This window comes from Pinus tabuliformis, chromosome 4_2 (genome assembly GCF_031772625.1).
Source record: "Pinus tabuliformis cultivar Carrire ecotype Pingquan chromosome 4_2, CPIR1, whole genome shotgun sequence".
NCBI lineage: Eukaryota > Viridiplantae > Streptophyta > Pinopsida > Pinales > Pinaceae > Pinus > Pinus tabuliformis.
The window spans coordinates 464099807-464108785 of NC_142304.1; the positions used below are offsets into that span (position 1 = coordinate 464099807).

The 8979-nt window shown below is 33.1% G+C and overlaps 1 long non-coding RNA gene across 1 annotated transcript; it reads left to right on the forward strand.

Annotated features, from left to right (window-relative positions):
• The first annotated feature begins 6879 nt into the window (after positions 1 to 6879).
• LOC149169968 (uncharacterized) lies at positions 6880 to 8303 on the forward strand. The gene is made up of 2 exons (XR_016259431.1): positions 6880 to 7367; positions 8262 to 8303. It is a non-coding gene; the product is annotated as an uncharacterized LOC149169968 (long non-coding RNA).
• The last annotated feature ends 676 nt before the right edge of the window (positions 8304 to 8979 follow it).

The following is an 8979-nucleotide window of genomic DNA, read 5'->3' on the forward strand; positions in this document are numbered from 1 at the left end:
AATAATTTTTGGTTTGGCACATAATTTATTTTAACAACAAGGCATGCTCAAATATATCTTTATTGTATTTGTTAGAAAAGCATTACTTGGACTATCTACAAAATAAGGAAATACCCTCACATATGAAGAATATTTATAAGATATGTATTTGGCATAACTCAATGTCACATGCTTTTCAAATTAGTAATTGCATCTCTTATTTTGTAATATTTATCCTCTGCAAATACTTGGTGATACTTTGAATATATTCTCAATTATGCATGCATCCCTATATCTCATTGTGTTCTTATTCATTGTAGTAGATATATGGTTTTAATTGGAATAATTTATTAGATACAAGCCTATCTGGAAACATAAAACATACTATTAACAATCTCAAACAAATTCTATTATCTAAATAACAATCACTTATATCATACATATTTTTTACATTATAAAAAAATCAATAAATGTATTAAAACATCAACTATAAAATGCATATATATATTCACTAAATTAACTACTCCTATTAATGTATTATAATACATGTAAAATTATCATTAATATAGCTTTAAGAATTAAAATTATTATTCTAAGACTATGGATATAAAATAACTAATATTATTAAAATAACTCCTGGGCTAAGATATCATCTTCCAAGGGTGTAAGGAAATAGAAAGGATATTAATGACCCAAGCACCTTGTAGACCACTAATTGGTCATTCTAGATGGAGTAGTTTTCCTTGAATAATTTTAATGAGTTAGACTGCACTTGTGGATAATGACCCAAGAGACGATTATCGTCGCTAATCATGTTATATTTTTCTATTGTTAGAAAGCAATAATTATTATTATACAGATTTATATCTTTATTCGTTACTTGTCGTTCTTATAGGACGTTGGATTAAAATTATAGTATTATTAAAGCATATATATTTAAATATTATATTAAATACCAAATTAATATAATTATTATTTTTATGGGTACTCTAAATTAGGGTGAAATATAGTTTTTCATGATCATTTTGTTAATCAATTTTAATTTTAACCAAATTCCGACATAGATTTTTAAAAACCTAAGCTTAAGTTGTTTAATTTGAAGAATTTTGAGTGCTTGAAGTTTTTTTTTGGGGTTGAATTCATTTATGCATCAAAAATATATTTTAAACAACAAAAAATCATAGTGTTGCTTGAAATTTGTCTTTCCTGAAATTGTATCCCTAGATTGTCATGAAAAAAACTATTTCGTCTATAAATAGATGTTATTATATTTCTTTGGAATTTTTCTATTCGATATTGTTATATTGCTCAATAATCTTTATCACTAAATTTATATGGAAAACTAATTCAAATGTTAATGATATCTTAGGTTAGCACATTAAATACTTAGCTCTATCACTTGAAGCTTTCTACTCAATGTTGTAAGAAAAATATTTTGTATTGTATTTCCTGAGAAGTTTATGAAGGATAACTATGCACAAATGACTTGAATTTGGTTTGTAACTAAGCCAGTTCCTGACTAATATAAGTTTGAAACCTTTCTACCTAGAACTCATAATAGTGCACACATACAATACATAATTGTCAATCAAAATATGAAAACAATGTTTTTGGCTACTGCTTAGTGATATTTGGAGACAAATACAATAATATTAAATTATAAATTAAATTAGATAAATATTTAATGAGATATTTTATATTAGTATCTATTAGTTTTGTACTAATATTATATGACTAAGTATTTCAAATGTGTTTCAAATTAATACATTGAATACTTATCTCTAAGAAGTGAAGCTTTTAATTCAAGTGAACTCTTACACGTTCGGTTGGATGTTTTCTCGTGGAAATCACAATGTTGCACACAAAATTGTTAATGGAAATTTAAAAATAATATTTTTGGCGGCTGCTTAATGAAAATTTGGAATCAATAAGTAACTTAAGACATCTCTATGAGGGGTTGACAATCATTACACCAAAAATTTATATCGCTATCAAGTTGGGTTGGGAATACATTGTTCATCCCAAAGAATAGTAGAGTGTCATCATGGCCTACCTCACTCCAATTAAAAATAAACACATAGATTTGAAATTACATCAGTGATTCAAGTAGTAGTCCTGTGGACTTGAGAAGAGGAGTTAACCTCCAGAATTTAGGTTTATCACACAATCATATCCATGGATGACTCCTACTCTTAGACATTGTCTCCGAGCTTTCAAGACAAAAGCATCTAGATCACTCCATAAATAAATTCAACGGTTCGGTCCATGCCACCTTCAACCAACTACTAGAGTTGCAAGTCTTAAATATTTTCTCCAATTTTCTCAATGCTACAATTCCATCATTTTTAAGAAATCTTATCTTTTATAACATAATATAACCTACAATTTTCTCACTGGAGTCATGTTGTTTGAGGTAGGAAAACTAAAGTACCTATAACTTCTATGGCTAGCATGTTGCAATTTAATCGAATAATTTTTTTGGACGTTTTTTGCGTCAAGTAATGATTATACTTCCTACAATCACTTCTATCATTTAAAAAATTCTAATGAATTATGTAGCAAAATATGTTTACTCCAAATTTAGAGAAGGATGCTATAGAAGTAAGCCTTAGCATTTTTATGGCAGTAGGGATATCAATATATGTCTCCATTAGCTCCTCATCATAATAATAATAACACTGCTTCTATGATCTCTTTCTTGATTTATTCTCTTTTGAATGAGGTAATTTCTCTTTCGGGCTATTATTCTTAGTTGATATCTTCCACTTCTCTAATCTCTTTTTATGTAAGACAAAGATACTTTCTACAATTGAAAATCGAGACATACATTTAAAAATTGAATGCTAAAAAATAAAATAAGAAAAATCCCTAACATAGTTACTTTAGTGAATCTGGGAGCTCATTCTAGATGCAGTGAAACAACAATTGGAACTTAGTCATACTACCTCCCAGGACAATTCAGAATTCTTCTCAGAAAGAGGTCAAAAGTAATGATAATCAGAATGTGTACCTTTTGGAAGACATCAGTTTTGGTATTTTTGTAGAATGGAATCAAAATTGCAATACACATAATTAAATTTAGAAAAACATATTTATACTTTGTTAATTTTAGTGCAGCGAGGGATAATGTGGAAAAATTCATATTGTTTTATAAAATCTGGGATACATAAAATTAATGTTGTGAAAGCATAAGCATAATAGAAATGGGCTTGAGACAAAAACATTAAGGCCTCAAATGATCTAAAAAATATAGGCCATTATCATATCAGATAATGGAATAATTGTGAGTACTCATCAATATCATTACCATATATTGAATCCCATAAAATGCTCTTTGGTCAATGTCAATAGTCAAAATATCATGTGCATAATACAAAATTTTTTATATTCCCTTTCATGAATTTTAATTTGAATGAGCTACACTTGATTCACCTTTATCTTCACTATGTTTAACCACTTTAAGTATATATAAGTTATAGTTAATATGCTAAGTATTAAAGTTGGTGTGTACTATGACTTTCAGGAGTTACAATGTCTTTATCGTGACACTGTACTAGGGGGCATAGTTTCAAGAATTCACTGTGTTAAAGATCATAGTGCACTATAGTTTACCTAACTTTAGAGTTAGTATGTTAAGGATTATAAAGTAATCAATGTCATTTTTTTAATGGTAATAGTGGCTAGAGTTCGCATTGTGGAAGGCTTTGTAATTCTCTAAGAGTACTAGTGATCACCCTAAATTAGGGGTTATATGGGTTATGGGACATCTCAATTTTTTGGCATTCATAATGGCTTTTGTTTAAGGGACACATATTGCATTAGATATTATAGTGGTCATAGTGGTGAAAGGGAAGAAAAACAATTATTGGAGTTAGTATATAGTGCAATTAATAGGAATATCTAATGAAAAAGTTATTATAATTAGTGATTTCAAAGATAAATATATTAATATATGAATTTTAAAATCAAAATATTATTGGCAAACAGAGTGGATACTTCCATATGATTTCGCTCATTGTTGTAATCATACAACTAATGGACCGTACTCCAAGATTTAGTATCTAGGGTTTTTCAAAGGTCTAGGGCTTTGAAACTCTTAAAAATATTTAAAAAAAAAATTATCCATACATTTGAGATAAATAATTTATTTAGATAATGTAGCATTCAAATTTTTCTAATCGAAAATTATTTAGAATAAAATATAAATTAATTATTTTTTATTATTAATTAAAAATAATATTAATCTATATGACTTTATTTATTTATTAAAGAATAATATTATTAATGCATATGAATTTTAATAGGGTTTTTTGCTATTAAACAAGCTATCTTTAAATTTTATCTTAACAATTTTACTATATAGCAAAAAATACTAATTATAATTACACTCATTTTTGTTTGCTTATTCATAATTTTGTGAATTCATTCTCATTATTGGAGACTTTATTGAGATGTTGTGTAGATAATGTTTCAAAGAACGTCCATGGTTTGGGCCACTTATATAGAGATTCACATTTTAAATTTATGTGTTAACTTTGTGCATTTTTGCACTTTCATGAAAGCAATTCAAGTTTGTTTTTTAATTTTACCAACACTTTTTTAAAGTTTTTTTTCCACAATCATTTTTGCTTTTTTAAAATTTAACTCTTTTTTATTTTTATTTTTGAAGCATTCAAGAATGCAATTAGCATTATCCTTTCTAAATTTAGGTGTTAAGTTTTTGTGTTTTCAAAAATTTAATTAATATTTCTTAAATTCAAGAAGTGGATTGGGTTTAGAGCTCATATATATAATCAAGAATGTAAATTATTTTCTTCTTTCTAAATATAGTTGTTGTCTTTTTGTTTTTCTGAACTTTGAAGAATGTAATTAATATTTGGATGTGTCTTTTTGCTTTTCTGAAATTTCAAGAATGTGATGCAATTATAAACATAAGGAAATAATTTCCAAATTTGAATATCTATCGCTGGCCTTAAAAGGCTGGTATAGTGAGTGCCTCATAAGAGAATTCCAAAAATAGTCCCAACAAAAGCATTAAGTTAATATGATATGAGAAAACTCATAAATAATTAAAAATCATTTGAAACACTATCTTTCCACCCATCAGACTCATAATCTTCATTGCTTAACCTCGTTACAAAGCCTTGGGACTCGTCTCCCTATTAGAAAATTTAAAAAAAATAAAATAAAAATTATTTGAAATATTAAGCAACCGTACCGGACGATTGTTTCATTGGGAAGCTTGCCATTTGAAAAAGAGGAATGAGATGCCAGAATTTAATGTGCGCATCAATGCTTGTAACAAGTCAAAAGATTTGTTATAGCACATTTTTTCTCAACTATATTATAACAAGTCAAAGGATTAAATACCGATGCGTAATTAGTTGGTGTGTGTGACACGTAATGCTAGTAGTGGGTGGTTGGAGTTCATCCAACATTCAAACGAATTTATGCCAATTACTATTCATCGAACTTTCAAACGAATTTATGCCAAGTAGTGAGCGTGTGTAGTTTGTTATAAACTCTCACAAAAAACCCGTATATGTGCGTTTGCGTTCGTTATAGGTCAAGTTTGTTATAATTTATGCCCAGTGTTCATTGAACCTTTCAAACGAATTTATGCCGAGTAGTGGGCGCGTGTAGTTTGTTATAAACTCTAACAAGAAATCGGCATATTCCAGTACTCCGTTATGTATGGGCCGTTATATTATCTGACAAAAGCAACGTACTACATTCCGGTATGTATGGGCGGTTATATTATCTGATAAAAGCAATGTACTACACTCCGGTATGTATGGGCGCGTGTAGAACACAACCACGATGCTGAAATTTGTTATATTCAAATAAAAAATTAGTAGTTGTCTATAACGCGACTTTTTGAAAGCTTTTCCGGCGGGTTTTTCCGGTCGAAATCTCGCAGGAATTTATTGGAATCACAAGTTTGATAGCTAGTTTCTACACAATGAAAGCGTCCCAGTGGTTTTCGAGGGTGCTGAATCCAAATATGCAGTTAAAAAACCATTTTAACTGCAACAAATCAAGATTTAACCTCAATTTCTTCCGGCTCATTCCGTCACCGGAATCTCCAAAAAGTCACATTATAGACAACTCCAAAAAATTATCATGCTCTCATAATGGCATGACATATTATGGAAATCATGAAAATTGGGAGTCGATGAAATCTTCAAAGGGCGTGGGAACATATAACTATCCAAGAAAGTGGAGAACTTGCTATATAAATATATATCTCAATTCTTATTATTTTGTTGCGTTTTGGTCTTATTAGTCCCTGCCATCTGGCATCCGCAGGGACTATAGTGATCGATAGGACCCCCACTTAGCATTACTTGACCCCTGCGTTTCTCTGTTATACGGCGGTTACAGAGGAGATATGCTAAGTTTCGTTTGCAGTCATTCTTTGGCCATCGTGCGCCATCTTATTTGGCCTCTTCCCGAGGCGGGAGAGGCCGGACCATAGCTTAAACGAATAAACCCGGTGCATTTTCGCGCTAACCGTCACGGTGTCTGGTTTTAATGCTAGCATTACTTCTGCCCGGTATGCGGTTTAGTAAAGCTCGGTACATATGCTAACGTTTGCTTGTTCTTTGGCAGGTGTCGGCCGTATGGTCAAGGTTTGCATGGCGGGACGTGTCCGCCTAGCGGCTCGACGGTTTTGTGCGAAGCATTTGAAAGCTCTTTGCATTGAGATGTGTTGTTGTTTCTCCCATGCTTCCTGACCAAGTCACTCTGTGCTCGGATATGCGATGTGGCCATTTCAGTCGGAGCTTCAATGGCCATCCCTTGCCCGTTTTCATATGGGTTTTGCAATGGAGAATCGACAGTGGATTCAGAAACTTCCTCAGACGGAATCTCTACTCCTTCCACAGGGGTAGGAACCAAGGCTACGATATTGGCACGGCAGAGAGGGCAGTTTGAATGGGTACTGAGCCACATATCAATGCAGGGCAGATGAAAAGCATGTGTGCATTTGGGAAGAAGCCTGAGATTCTCGTCATCTTGAAATTCACTCAGGCGAACTGCGCATTCATTATCGTGTACCAGGCCATCACCTCTACTGTATTTGAAAGCTGGGAGAGAATTGATGACAGATTCATCAAGCCCACGAGTGAGAATGGGCCATTCACCTGGAGGACCTTGGTTTTGTGCGAAGCATTTGAAGAGCAGGCGGTGTGATTCTTTCCTCTCCTTCGTTGTGTATCTTTCCTAATTGAATACTGGGTTGCCCGCATTTCTTTAACCGGTGGACTGTCCTTTATATCCTGCAGTTTGTCATTATTGAGGCGTTGGGTGGGTATTGTTTTCTGCAGATTTTGAGCCTTTGGTGACCTTGTGCTGTGGTTGGTGCTCTGGTTCAGCCGATTCACCAGGTGGGTTTCTCTCATATTTTAGCAGTTTCATACTCTTGCTGTTTTGATGGCTAATATGTATAATATTGAAGTATGTGGGTATTGGTATTTGGTCTTAGATTCTCCTCTCCAGTATCCCTTTAACCTATAATGTATGTATGATTAAGATGCGATTTTATGTTTTGACAGTCCTGTTCAGATCACTTCAAGCTATAATGTATGCTTTATTTTATGGATATATATATTTTTTCATTTATGACCAAGATCTCCTTATTTAGATGCCCAATAGGTTACTAATGTACATGCTCTGCTATGTGGGTATTGTGTTCTATTTTGAATTAGCAAGGGCCGCCCCTTATTTGATTCACTCGTTCTATCTACCAGTGAATCTCTTTGGCTTCTGCTTTCATTATCTTCCTTTGCCTCAGTGTTATGCTGAACTTGTTTTTCAGTTTCTAACCATCTCCGGATGAGCTGATCATCGATTCATCTTAGCTCTAGTTAGCCTTGTGCAGCAGCCGATCTTTATCTTATCTGCTACTATGAATCTGTTTAGTCAGACTGCTCAGGATCTCTGCCAATTTGTTGGGCAATATTTGTGCTACGTGCCCTTATGTCTTCATGAAATTGATCAATTTCTCTTTACAACTGCAAAACGGTTTTCCATCTTTGCCAATCCATCACTCATTATTTGCCTCCACAAATCACCTTTGCTCAACAGTCTAACCGGCAAACACTTATTTTTCTATATCGATGTTAGTAATAGCATCTCCATTTTCACAGCCCCGCAGGTTATTGGGTTTTTGGAAAATGGCGGGGGACTTTGTTGCGGGTTGGGGAAAGGGGTGGTTTGCTTTATGGCTTTTTAACTGGATCTGAGCGGAACTGATTCTTTTTTGGTTGTATTTGCTGAAGGAACTCCAGTAAGACATGGCCAGCAAGCGCATTCAAAAAGAACTCCAGGACTTGCAGAGGGATCCCCCACTTCCTGCAGTGCAGGGCCTGTTGGCGAAGATTTATTTCATTGGCAGGCAACCATAATGGGCCCAACTGAGAGCCCTTACGCCGGAGGGGTTTTCTTTGTTATGATCCACTTTCCTCCAGATTACCCCTTCAAGCCCCCGGAGGTTAATTTCCAAACCAAGGTAAGTAAATTCAGAAATTCATTTTCTTATAGCTGCAACGCTTCTCTGCTGAACACAAATTCAAGCTATCAAGAGTAAGCTGTGCTTTGAATTAGTGTTATTTGGATCACTTATATACAGCTTTATAAATCATTGTTTTCTTAATGTGTCTGCCTTCTCTATAAGATAAAATATTCAAGTTTACTTGAGCCGTTAGACACCCAATAGCAAAATATCACGCTCTTAGATTTGATAAGATTATTATGCACATGGACTGATAACCTATAAGGGTTGGCTCTCAGTTAGATCACATATTTCTTACCCTAGTTTGCTCAGAAACTGCGGGTGGCATTCCAGGTTAGTTGTCGGAATATTTGGTCAGTTTTTATCTATTGTACGCAGAACTAGGGTTGATATGCAGGCAACAGAGTGATCTTTTTTCTTTTGAATTGGTGTCTATACCTAGATTATGATTTTCTCAAGCAATCACAAATGGAATTACACCATGA